Consider the following 12,783-nt stretch of genomic DNA (forward strand, 5'->3'; position numbering starts at 1 on the left):
GTCCCGGCGGGCGGCAGCTCGGCCAATGGCGGCGGCAGGCGCAGAGGGGGCGGGGCCGGGCGGAGCCACCGCCTCCCCACCGCGGGCAGCGGCGTCCGGCGCGGGCTCGGGTGCGCCGCTCCCTCGGGCCAGGCAGGAGCGGCCGCTGGCGGGAGGTAAGGCGGGGCCTGCCCGGGCCCCCTCCCCTGCCTCAGCCCCTCGCCCCGGCGCGGCACGGGCCCTTCCTCTCAACCCTCCGGGCGGCGTGGGCTCGCCCCGCTCCGCCGCCTCCTTCCCCGCAGGAGGCGCCGCTCTTTCCGGACACCCCCTCCCGCCGCCCCGGGGCGCGCTCCGCGGGCCTCACCGCCCCTGCCTTCCCCTGCGTGCGGGGCTGGTCCGAGCCTCCTTCCCCTGGGAGCCGCCGCCTCCGCCGCGGCTCGCCCCGGCCTCTCCCGCTGCCCGGCCGGAGGGGCCGGCGCGTCCCCCGGGTCCGCCGTGGGCGGGCCGGGCTCGTTCCAGCCCGGCCTGCGCGGGTTTCTGGTGAGCGAGGCGGCGGCACTGACGTTTTCCCTTGCCCCATCCCCCCTCGAGAGGCTGATAGAAACGAAAGTAAAGTAAAATGGCTTACAACTGCTTTCCCCGTGATGTAATTCCTTTTAATTCCCTTTTTTATTTTTAAATTTTTTTGTTTGGGTACGTGGTACGGTTTGAATACTCCCTGCTCCGAGTTCAGCTTCCCATAGAGCCTCCCATGCCCCCAGCTCTGGGGTCTGGCTCGGGGCGTCTCTGCGGGTGTGTGGCTCCTCAGAGCCCTCCTCTGGCTGGAGAAGAGTGCTCTGCTTTCTTTCCTTTCTCACCCCGTCTGCAGCCTGCTTTAGTAGAGGCGTTAAATCTTTAGAGGAAATAACGCGGAGGAGTGGTTAAAATTAGAAAAAATCCAGAACTGTTTATTGACAGGGGTGTTACTCCTGAAACAGCCTCGATGTTCCAGCCTTCCCCTATTGCTACAACAGCTGCCCGCCCCATGAGCCTTTCCTCCTTTACCCAGCAACACTTGATTAGAGTTGCTTGAGCTGAGGCTGTGCTTTGCCTTCAGTTCTTAGCAAATTTCTAAATTTTGGATTTGTCGTACAGTTTTTTATCGTACATTCGGCTATCAGAACAACCTCAGTCCCTCACAGTTCAAATCTGCTCTTGCCCCAAGTTTGATGTCTGCTCTTCTGGATGGACTTGTCCTTGAAACCTAAGCTTGCTCCTGAGATCAAGCTGAAAGTGGATTGTCTTTGTCCCTTCTAAGAGCATGTAATGTAGGCACCTGTCTGTTCAAGTGACAGCTTTGTTCTCAGAAAATTGCTACAGTGTTAGCTTAATGTCTCGCAAGTGTTTTCTGCTTTCAGTTTTTGTAATCTCATAACTGTCAAGTGAAACATAAGTATTTTGTCGGTGAGTAAACAACTGTGGCATTCTGTGTGTCCACTATCAGGTTCCTGATATAAAATAGTAAGCCAGTGTACGAGTTGTTGAGGGAAAGGCATGATGGGCTCAAAGGCGGGGGTGGCTTCCTGATATTTTTGCTCAATTAAGTAACTTAATATGGTAGAGATTCAAGCATGCTGGCTTGTGCCTTAATAAAGTTTTCGGTTATGTTTAGCAGGGATTGAAGTATATATTGCAGTACAGTTGAAAACACATTCTTGACATTGTGTGCTGAGAAATAGATTTAGGGTGTTGGGGGAAGAAATGCCACAAACCCCGAAATAATTTGTGATCTGTATATCACTATTTCCAGAGATGGCCTGATCTGTTGCTGAAGTCAGATATGCCTTGAAATAGAATTCTTATTTCAGTATGTACAGAAATTAAAAATAGACTGTATTATGCCTCTCTCTATGGAAAAGTGTACATCTTGATGATGTTTTCATTGTAATAAATCTATTTAGACAGGTCTACTGTATCTATGTAATACTTCATCATAGTGGTGCTGGTTTATGTAGTTAATTTGATAAATTATGTAGTTCTCAAGAAATATTTCAGTGGTTGCTCTTTGGAAAAGAAAAAAGAGGCACTTTAAGGCTACTGGAGGTCTTAAGGGATCTGTTTCTTTTCTAGTAGGCTGGCCTAGTGCTTGATGAGTGAGACCTCATGATGTCTGTGGCTTAAGCTTTTGGAATCCTGGATAGTTCTGTAAAGTCTGCCCATACTGATGGCTGAAGTCAGAGTGGGTTGCTTTATTCTCATTTAGAGTTATATTGTGTAAAGTGAGGTTAATGTTTTCTAAATTAAGAACGTTATTTAGGAACATGCAGATAAAGACAGTACATAAGAGTTTTTAATTAATTCTCCTCTAAAGGAATTAGGAAAAAAGGGTTTGTGGGAGCCTTCAGAAGGAGCAAAATTCAAACAAAGAAATAAAATTACAGAAGTGGATTAGCAAATTGGTAGAGTTTATCAGCTTCTTTTCTTCAAAGAGTACGTAAGTATTTATTTTCTGGTCAAATAGCTGTCTGAGGATCTGATTCAAGAGAGAGGCAAGGGAGTTAAAAGCTTCTTTCCTGTGGATAGTTAGTAAACTATCTTCACTAGAAAGATCTGTCAAATGTTGATAGTAAGAAGCACTCCATTTGATTAGGAAAGCTTTAATGGGAGGTCAAGGGGTATAGGGACAAACCTATAGTAAATAATGTAATAGTTCTGAATTAGCAAGCTGATAAAAGTGAATTAAGAAATATATACTTTCTTTTGAGCTGTTCTGTTGGATATGGACTTTTTTTTTCCCTTCAGCATTTTGTACTGTCTTCAAATTAATAATTTCTTACCAGAAGTTTATATTTAATGCATGAAGCGGTCTTGTGCTTAGTACCTAACTAGGTTCAACTGAGTGGGGAGGGAGATAATGTCAAAATGACAGGACTTCCTTTTTTTAGTAGATTAGTACTATCTCAAGCATCTGAAATGAGAATACTGTCAAGACATGTTTTCTTTGATTCTAATTGTAAGAATCTATGTCTTTTGGAATTTGATTCTCAACAATTAGCTAAATTTGTTGTAGTTGTTGTTTTTTGTAAGTGTATCAAACAAATATTTAGCTATTTTTAGTCGCTTCTTTTGATATTATTCTGTAGACTGGCTTCTTCCCAGTATCACACTAATATTTATATATCATCATTCTTTCCTTAACCTTAAACTGTAATGGGATTAGGAGTTCTTTGCAGAGTAGATGTATGCAGTGCATAAAGCAGTGATTCAGTCTTTCCTCTTTTCCAGATGCTTTAGACTTGTGCTCATGGTTGACAAACCTGTGGTGGTACAGCTTTTTATAGTAAAGGGAATTATTTGATTCTGACCATCCTTTGCCAATAACTTGTTAAAGGCACAACAACTTCCTAGATTTGGCTTTAGATGACTGATAAAGTTTTTAACTTAGACTGTTATGTAAAATATGAGAAGGAAACTCTCAAAACTAAAAGTACAGCAGGAGTTCTTCATTGCTCCATAAAAACGTTGTCTGGCTTTAGTCTTGTGTATTTGGAGCTAGGCTTGCGTTTGTAGCAATTAAGAGGTGACTTCATGCCCAAGTATATTTTAACATTGCTTTGCATTTTTGCTCTTGCCCTTCCTCTGCTTTAACCTTCTTTGCTCCCTTTTTCTGTTTTTAGCTGCTCTGCCCTACATTGCCTCTTGCTTGCACCTCTTCTAACAAATGACTATTCCAGTTGCTCCTTCTATCCCTGCCCTTCCTTTACCACTTCCCGTACTGTTCAGGTGGTCTTTTAATCCTTTTTCTTCCTTTGAAATAAGGAAGAAGTAGAGTTGTATTCTTTCTTTTTGGTTCTGGGTTCTGTGACCAGGCCAGAGCAGCAGACCTGCAGGAGGACTCCACCTGTATGCCTAACCTGGTCTGAATCATGTAGAGATGTGAATGACTGTGCTTGAGATCAGTTTTATCTCCAGTACTGGTGTTTACAGGCTCTGAAGTTGGCCAAATGTAGGTAATACATAAAGCTATACATATAAATAAAGGAAAATGTAGCTGCTAATATCCTATTAGGACTTAAAATACAACTTGTAACTTGAGAGATATTGTTTTACTTTTCAGAAGGATTTTCTGAGCCTGAAGTTAAAATCTGTTATGTACTAGGAGATGACAGATTAGTTGGCTTATTTTATTCTTGGGTATATTCCCAATATCTCTGAAGGAATTGGCTAACCTGTCCTGGAAGTGCCTATAGCACTGTTTGAACACATGGTTTTCAATTAGTGTTTTAATGTAGACCAAAAGTGTTTTTGTAATTGTAGATAGATTGTAAAGTCTGTCAGTTTTATTAGCTGCTTTTTATTGTTTCTGTTAAGAGAGTGATAACCTCCACTGAAAGGAGGGGAGTCAGTCTCTGGGGCTCTTGTGTTAGCTATCTGATTCTAGCCTTTTACATGCAGATCAGTCTGTAGGTTGTCCTTTTAATATGTTTGTGTCTATTTTATAATATGATAAATAATGGTGGAATGATCTCAATAAAAAATAGTCTCTTACGTTGCAAATGCTACCTATATTTCTTAGTTAATCTTGCTCTGTCCTTAATGCTTTATAGCACTAGTGCTCAAAGTTTTCAAGTAGTGTTTCAGCAGAGTAGGAAGAGGATGTGGTGTGTGGGTTTCTACTTCCATGGAACCTGTATTGCTGGTCCAGAACTTTCATGTGCTGGGTCTTGCCTGGTGTTCCCATTCTCATGCTAAGCTGATGAAAGATGAGTTACTTTGTGGGGAGGGGTTGGTGCCAACCAAGCATGAGGTGCAGGCTGTTTCCTGCCCTTGGCAGGTCCTGTGGGTGTTGTCATTGTGGCCATTGTTGGAGGTACTTGGTTGTCTTTATGTGACGACAGTTTATAGATGTAGCCACATAATAACTTCAAGAACTGAGAGAAGATGGTTTTGCATTTAGGAACCTTTGTAGTGAAATATTTCTGACAAGGATTTCTGAAAGATCTCTTTTTACAGGTTTGCTTCTAGGTAATTCAAATGAACAGTGTCTTGACGTCTGCAATTATATAATTTGTGGAACTGTAGGTCTACTTTGTCCCACTGCTCAAGTCATCAGTGAGGATGATTACCAGTGATACAGATTATCCCAGTACTAATCCCTGGGGTATGCTGGTAGGACCAGCCTCCATCTGAACTTTGTGCCAATCACTACAAGCTCTTCAATCCAGCAGTGCAACCAGTTTTCAGTCCACCTCACTGTCCACTACTGTAGTTGGTAGTTCATCAGCTTGTCTGCATCTGTGATGGTAGATGTTAACAGCCTTACCACTGTAGAGATGAACAGCATCCAGTGCTCTCCCACTGAGGTTGCTTGCTTCAACAGCTTCTCTCCACTCAGCACTGGTGAGGCCACATCTGGAGTGGAGTGTCCAGTTCTGAGCCCCCCAGTGTGAGAGATGGAGTTACAGAAGAGAGGCCAGTGGAGAGGCCACTAAGATGATTAAGGGACTTTCCTCATATGAAGAAAGGCCAGGAGAGCTGATACTGTTCAGCCTACCAAAAAGAAAGCTCAGCAGGATCTTCTCAGTATGTAAAATACCTAAAGGGAAAGTGCAAAGAAGGCAGAACCTGTTTTTTTGGGGGTGCCCAGTGACAAGAAGTAATAGACACAAGCTGCAATGGAGGATGTTCTCTGAGCATCAGGAAATATATTTTTACTGTGAAGGTGACTGAGCACTGTTTGGAGACTGAGTCTCTATTCTTTGAGATATTTGAAATTTGTCTGGACATGGTCCTGGGCAGCTGGCTCTAGGTGGCACTGCCTGAGCAGGGAGGTTGAACAAGTCAGTCTCCAGTGGTCCCTTTCAGTGTGAGATTTTTTGTTTTTTAAAACAGTTTGTTTAAATGTTTGTATTCTTGATCCTATTTCACCAAAGATAAGTTCTTCCTTACATCAGATCTCAGTGTCTGGAGTTCCTGAAGGCAAGTCTTGTCATTGAAGAAGACATGAAGAGCCAGTCTTCTTTTCTATGTTCTTTGTCATCAGGTTCCCTGGCCCCATTCATCATCAGGCTCACACCTTGCCTTGTCTCCTGTTTCTTTAGCTCCTGATGCACCTGTAGAAGCCATTCTTACTGTCCTTGTATTGTCCCTTGCTATATTCAACTCAAATGGGCTTTAGCTTTCCTGTCCCACCCTTGGATGCTCAAATAGTACCTTGATTTCTCCTGAGTAGACCGGCCATGCTTCCACCTCTTTTGTTTGTTTTTGTCAGGAGTGTCTTGTCCATTGATGCAGACCTGCCACCTTCACTTAACATCCTGCACATAGGGATGGAGCATTCCTAAGTTTGAAAGAAGTGATCATTGAAAGTCTCACCTCTTAAGATCTTAAAAATTATGGAGTAGTAGCAGAATAGCTTTATTTCCATCCTTCAGTTTTCAGTTGTGTACTCTTAGAAGAAGCAAAAGTAGTAGGCCGCTAGAGCGTATTTTGTGAAACTATGAACAGATGCCTGAGTTAAGAAACACTAGATTACCCTTGTACATCAAATCTCTAGTTCCAGGGCTATATAAGATTTGTTTTAGCATTCAATGTTACTTTTTCTTCCCCTAAATATAACAGAATATCATTTATTTTTTTCAAAAGTAGAAGGTGTTAGGCATATAGATGCTTTTGTTATGTTTTTGATAGCTGTAGAGACAGCATTTCAGAGTTTGTTAAAATGGTTCTGTTTTACTGCATTGGTAATCACTACTCCTTATTCTGGTTTTAACATTTGTTTTTCCAGACTTTCACTGGGATACTATGAGTTGTCACCAATATGCTCTTCCATTCTTTTGATAGAATGGAACAGAGGTTGATATCAATGTTCATATAATTGGTTTTCTTATTTCTTTAAAATCAGTGATAGAATGTTCAGATCTTCCAGTCTTAGCTGGTTCTCTGCACCTATCTACAGGTTTATTTATTTATTCAGTTTTGTCAGTTGAACCCTTGACACAAAAGCATTTCCTTAATGCATCTTCATAGTTTCTTTCTTGTTGAAAATGCTGCTCAGAAATGGCTACTGGCTTGTATCTAAAAGTCTGTGACCCATTTGTCCAGGGTTTAGTTTTTTACATAAACAAAACTGACCTTTCAAAATAGGACTCAAAACCTTCTGGGCCAGTCTCCATTGCCTTGTACAGTCTGTGGCATCTGGATGGTCTGTAGAGCTGCTGGGATTGAGAAAACTGGTGGCTGACACATTTCTTGTTGTGGAACTCCAACTCTAACATCTGTAAACCAGCAGCCATTCTACAGCTACTACCCCTCACTTTGGAGGGTAACTACCTGTGTTTGGATATTCCTTGTATGTCTTGATGTTTGGAGGCTGTCATTGATGTGTATGTGTATATATATAGATATATGTGTGTATGTCTCTATGATCTTGCAGCTGGATAATCTTTTCTTTGGAAACTGCCTTTTGCAAATGAAGTGGGTCTTCGCTGGCAGCTGTGTATGGATGAATTTCTTTGCTTAAGGAACTTTGCGTGGGATAGTATTTTTAGACTTGGAGAAAGTAATAAGGGCTGGTGAAGAAAGAAATGCCTGGTTACTTTGGATGACCACCTACAGTGTGTAATCTTCCCATTTGCTAAGCAGAGTTGCATTGATAGCATATTAATCTATTAACTCTACTTGAAATAGAGAAGCATCCATTTCCTCTGGAGTATGCTGCACCTGATTCTGTCAGTCAGCAACAAGTAAAATGGATGTTGTCAGACTGATTTGAGAAGCTCTGTGTGCTGATACAGTGAGTACACTGACTGAAATTAAAAACTTAAGAGTTGCAGAAAATGACTGTTGGGTTTTCATGTGGTTGTCAGATGCAGATTGTATCTGGTCTCTGCCCCTGTTTCCAAAAGTCAGCATTCAAGCACTTATTTGTTCCCAGCTGATGGTTGGCAACAGTGAGCTCTGTTAAGGGCTCATGAAATTACAATTTTTGCATTTGTCAATGCCCTATTTGGAAATAGAAATCCTGTTTTTAAGACAATGACAGATAATATTATGATTTTCTTCTGTCACTGTAGGATGCCTGGCTTCTACAACCTGTTTCTCTGGCTTACTGAGTTTTTGAATCCATGCCTGAATATGAAAAACTGGCCTGTTGCACCTTGAGTTTGGGCAATTAGAAGAAAAAAATGAACAGACTAATGCAAAAATTGCTTGTTCTGTTCTGTGATGTCTAAGAGTTGGTCTCTAAGTAATTTGGAAGTATAGCGTAGAGTTTCATACAATGATATGAAAAGGCAAAAACTTTGTAAACACTGCTCTAGTAAGAGTGATTGTAGTCTTGAAGGTATGGTGTATGCCTGCTCTGAAAGTGGGAAGTTAGTGTAATGATGCCAGTTTTATTTGTTGTACTGGGGTTTTGCTGTAGCACTCCCAGACAGCAAAATTCTGTGCAACTTTGAGGAATATTTTATCTTCTCTAAAGAAAGTTGTATCTTTTTCCAGAAAACTCTCAAATGGCAGATCAGGTTAATAACAAAATGCTGGTTTGAGCACATTTCTGCAGACTTCTGTCCTGACTGTATATGACATGTTGGCCTGAGGCCTCGGACATGAGCGATCTAGTTTTGGAAAGCACTGCTGCTCCTACAATGTATTTTTCTCTGGTGGATACAGATTCACCAGTGTCACCTGCAGCAAGATATCAGGTGCAGCTTTGTTACAATAGCCACGGTTTTTGTATTCAGTTCTGTCCTTTGTGTCTCTCAGGAAGAAATACTCAGTCTGAGTAGAAGTCATCTCAATCTATTTACAAATTTGCCAGACTTGTAGATAATAGTTCTATTTGTGGTAGCAACAACTCAACTGCAAGAACTGGGAATCATAACACTAACAACCAGTCTTGCCTGGAGTCATGCTGTTGTTTCTTCCCTTATTTGAGATTATATTCAATAAGAACAAATTTTCTTTTTGGGCTGATGGATATAGTTATCATCTTGCAAGTGTTGCAGGTGTGACTTGTTGGTTAGTACAATGTCTGTTCATGGTCCTTTATGGCTGAAGGAGGTGTTGCTGGTGGGGGACGCAGTGACTGTGACTGTGGCAGGAGGCCTTGAGGCTGCTGGTTGAACTGGATTCTTGCTGCAGCACAGGAAACCATGCAGGGCTCAGATGAGATGGAAAGTGCAGGGTCTGCAGGGGCCTGGGACTGTTGAAAGTCCAAGCTGCTGGAATCTGACACAAGTGGATTATCTTTGCTGGCTGTGCAGGAATGAAATAGGCCCAGGGAACTAGGAAGGACAGTACTTAGAAATAACAAAAACATTGAAATCTCAGTTTGGAGGGATCAGAGGTCAGACAAGCTCAAGTTTCCTAGAGTTGTAGGAAGACTATATAAATCTTTTCAGCTCTTTATCTGAACATTTTGATATACTGCTTGTAGAGTGTGGTCAACCCTACTGTGTAATTTAGTGCATAGCTGGGAGTCAAAGGGGATAGGTTGGTGGAATGACTAGGGATGTGCACCAAACAGAGTCTCAGCAGACATCTTAACAGTTTATTAGTATACTAGAGGCAGTTACCTTGTGAAAACGTGCTGGTCAATCTTTCTGCCTTAATACAGAGAGGAGGGCTTTGTTCAGGAAGCTGTATGGCCTTCCTAGATATTTTAGAACTGAAGTGGGCAATGTGTTTACTTGGTAATGTGTGTGCAAAAATAAATTTTTTAAATATTTCTGCTTTGGCTTGTGTTGTCACCTGCGTGCATACAAAAAAAAAAAAAAAGTGCAGTTCTCCTATGATTCTTTAAATTGTGAGGATTAATATTCTGAGAAAATGATGACAGTTTGCAGTACCTTATAGTCTGTATACATTTTGTTTGTTACTTCGTCAAACATCTGAAAGCTCAGGGATGAAGCTAAATAACACTTAATACTGCTGTGTCTTTCTTGTTCCTTAGAGCCCAATAAATGTGTATGTTAAAAGCTTTTTTATTTCAAACCACTGCAGAGATTGAGTAAACATGGAGACTGTAAGGTCTCAAGTTGCCAGCTATGAATGTAGAAGATATGAAGGGCTTGAAGGAATATGCTGCTTCATTATCTAGGTCTAAAATAAAAAGATCAGAAAACTGGCAGTCTTTCACCTGACACTTCTAGACACCTTCTGGAATAATAACCATTTTAATCACTAGCTAAGGAGTGGGCTTAAGGCAAATGGGTTTGGAAGACTTTCTGACAGTTGTTAAGCCCTCAATTACATCACTTACCAGGCATTCATAGCAGAAACTTATTACATTTTTTTTCAATGTGCATGGCTCTTAAATGTTGTCAGAGGTTCCTCTCCCTACTGTCAAATAGAACTCTTGGGATTTGGAAATGAGGAATACTTGGTCTGCCCTGGGTGGTTTGAGGACACTAAAATTGCAATGAACTGAAGTGTAATCGTAACTGGGCTTGAGGGCTGTGATCTCTTCTGTGAGGGTTTGCCAGCAAAAGCAGCAGCTCTGTAATAAATGTATTGGTAAAATGTTTCTTTCAAGCTATTAAGGAGCATCCCCAGAGTATTTCTTATCAATTGCATTGCAGTAAATCTGTGCACTGCTACAATTTATACATTGGCAACCATTGTACAACCTTGCTATGTAACAAAGCGCTCAACTCTCCTCGAACTTCACATGGAATGAATGACAGTAATGCTCGTTCATTATTTCCACAAATGAGCAGTGATAGATTTTTGTATCTGTGTGTACAATGAGCTGATGTTGCTTTGCACCCAGAGCAGGAAGGCAGGCCAGGGGTGCCCTCTGTGTGGGTAAAAGGGCAGTGCCTTCTCATGGAGGTGGAGTGCCACTCTGAACTTTTTGCCTCTATGCAACGATGATCCTGTATTAACATGATCTGTCAGACATGTTTCGGAAGTGTACAAGGCCACAGTATAATTTAACAGCAAGCTGGCATAGCTATTCCCACTTCTTGGAAGGGTTAAGAAGAGGTACACAAATACACAATGGAATTCTCCAAACTTGTCTTTTCATTGTTCACACTAGTTTCTGTTGTGGTTCCCGTGTGCAGGCCCGGAAGCCCTGGGAATTCAATTAACACTCCTGAACCATGTTTTGTTTGTTGTGGTCTGACAGTGATCCTAAACTCTCCTGGTCAGGGTGAAGTGCCACCAGTGCCACCTATTGACTACGTGTTTGAGGAGTTCATCTGCTGTAGAAGCTTGATGGAACAGCTGTGCTTCATACTCTTAGCTAGGAGAAAATACAGCAGTTACTTTAAAACTGCATAGAATCTCTTCTTTAAGTACAAGGTATTCCAGGAAGCAACATGAAACTGTAGCTGAATTCAGATATTTATAATTTCAAGCACAGTTTAATTGTGCACACTGGGTAGTGTCAATTCAGTGTCCAAATATAGATACTTAAGTGGTTTTTTGTTTCCAGCAGTGATATTGAAACATTCAACCAATTTAAGTCCGTACAAGACATGAATGTATAATGAAACTCGTTTTGAGGGCAAGAATTACGTATGTTGCCACATTGCCTAGAACGAGTCTTAAAGCTTGTGAAACTTGTTTTCTGCTCTGGATATCATCTTTGCTTCCTCCCTTTCATTACAGTTGTTTGCAAGAGGTTTTTTGTAACTTTGTGTACATATGGCAAGGACTCTGTCGGGTAGTAAGTTCTTTTCAATAAAGTGTAAATAAAGTATATGGTGTATGGTTACATTTGCATCTCCTGGCTGCTTGGAGGAGTGATTCCAAGATGAGAACCGGTTGCCTGAGAAGGGCACAAGGACTGTGGCCATCCTTTTATGGGATGTGCTGCCTATGCCGAGACTGGAGACGTGGTTTGTCACTATGATGGCCCTGTATAATTATCTAAGAGGAAGGGAGCAGTGTAGGAGGCAATAGTAAATCATAATGGAGTTGCAGTATGTGTAGAAAGCAGAGGGTAGGCAAAGGTGTTAAAGCAAAAACTGAGCTGAGCTGAGAGGAGAATTTTTCAGTGCATGGCAATAATTGTGGGCCCAATTGCTACTAGGTTGCTTGAGGGCATTCCACTTATGTGGAATTATTGTTGCAATTAAACAGTAGTCCTTGGCATTAAGTGTCTTCAGCTTTAAATCTCTTCCTTTGAGACAATCCAGTTAATTGGAATATATGTTATTGCCTAGTTATGTGTTATTTATGCTATTGACTATAATGCAATTAAAAAAGGACTTTAAAAAAAATCTACACAGTGATACCCAAGATTTTTTTTTGCTCTTCAACCAGGCTCTGTTCCTTCTGCTCTAGCTGTTACGTGAAGCAGGTCACAGTAAATATGTAGTGATATGTATCAATGTGCATCAATCTTTTCTGTGCATTCTAGAGAATTTGAAAAAAAGTGGCTGGTATACACACACACTTCTTTCCTCCCCCCCCACCTCCCCCAGTAATACAGATGGAGGAATGGGTTGCATTTCTATTAGTAGTTCTTTCCCCCATTTAAAGAGGTGCTGCCTCTTTTTTGGTGGTTGAAATTGCTATGATTCTTAGTGACCAAGACAGAGCTATGTGAAATGTACATTTTGGGTTAAAAAACAATTGCCATGGAAATATATGCTTGGATAACATCATCCTAAAGTCCTAATTGCATGCAAGGCCTTGCCAAAATTTCAAAGCACATCAGCTGTCTTGAACTGGGACAGAACATCTGCTCTTAGCTGCTTACTCTGGAGCAATGTACTGAGTGTTACAGTATTTTGTTTCACCTCTATTAACATCATATTGCTTAATTTTAACTTGTTCCTTCATAGTCATGAGTGTGACTAATATTTTTAC

At 41.5% G+C, this 12,783-nt stretch overlaps 1 protein-coding gene across 1 annotated transcript in view; it reads left to right on the forward strand.

Moving 5' to 3' along the window:
- Positions 1-82: 82 nt before the first annotated feature.
- Positions 83-12,783, forward strand: part of SETD3 (SET domain containing 3, actin histidine methyltransferase) — a 62,391-nt gene continuing 49,690 nt past the window's right edge. Inside the window, exon 1 of the mRNA XM_033062607.1 lies at positions 83-155. The gene's annotated coding sequence lies outside the window, so the exon portion shown is untranslated. The remainder of the gene's footprint in view (positions 156-12,783) is intronic.

The sequence above is a fragment of the Catharus ustulatus genome, chromosome 6 (genome assembly GCF_009819885.2).
Source record: "Catharus ustulatus isolate bCatUst1 chromosome 6, bCatUst1.pri.v2, whole genome shotgun sequence".
Classification (NCBI taxonomy): Eukaryota; Metazoa; Chordata; class Aves; order Passeriformes; family Turdidae; genus Catharus; species Catharus ustulatus.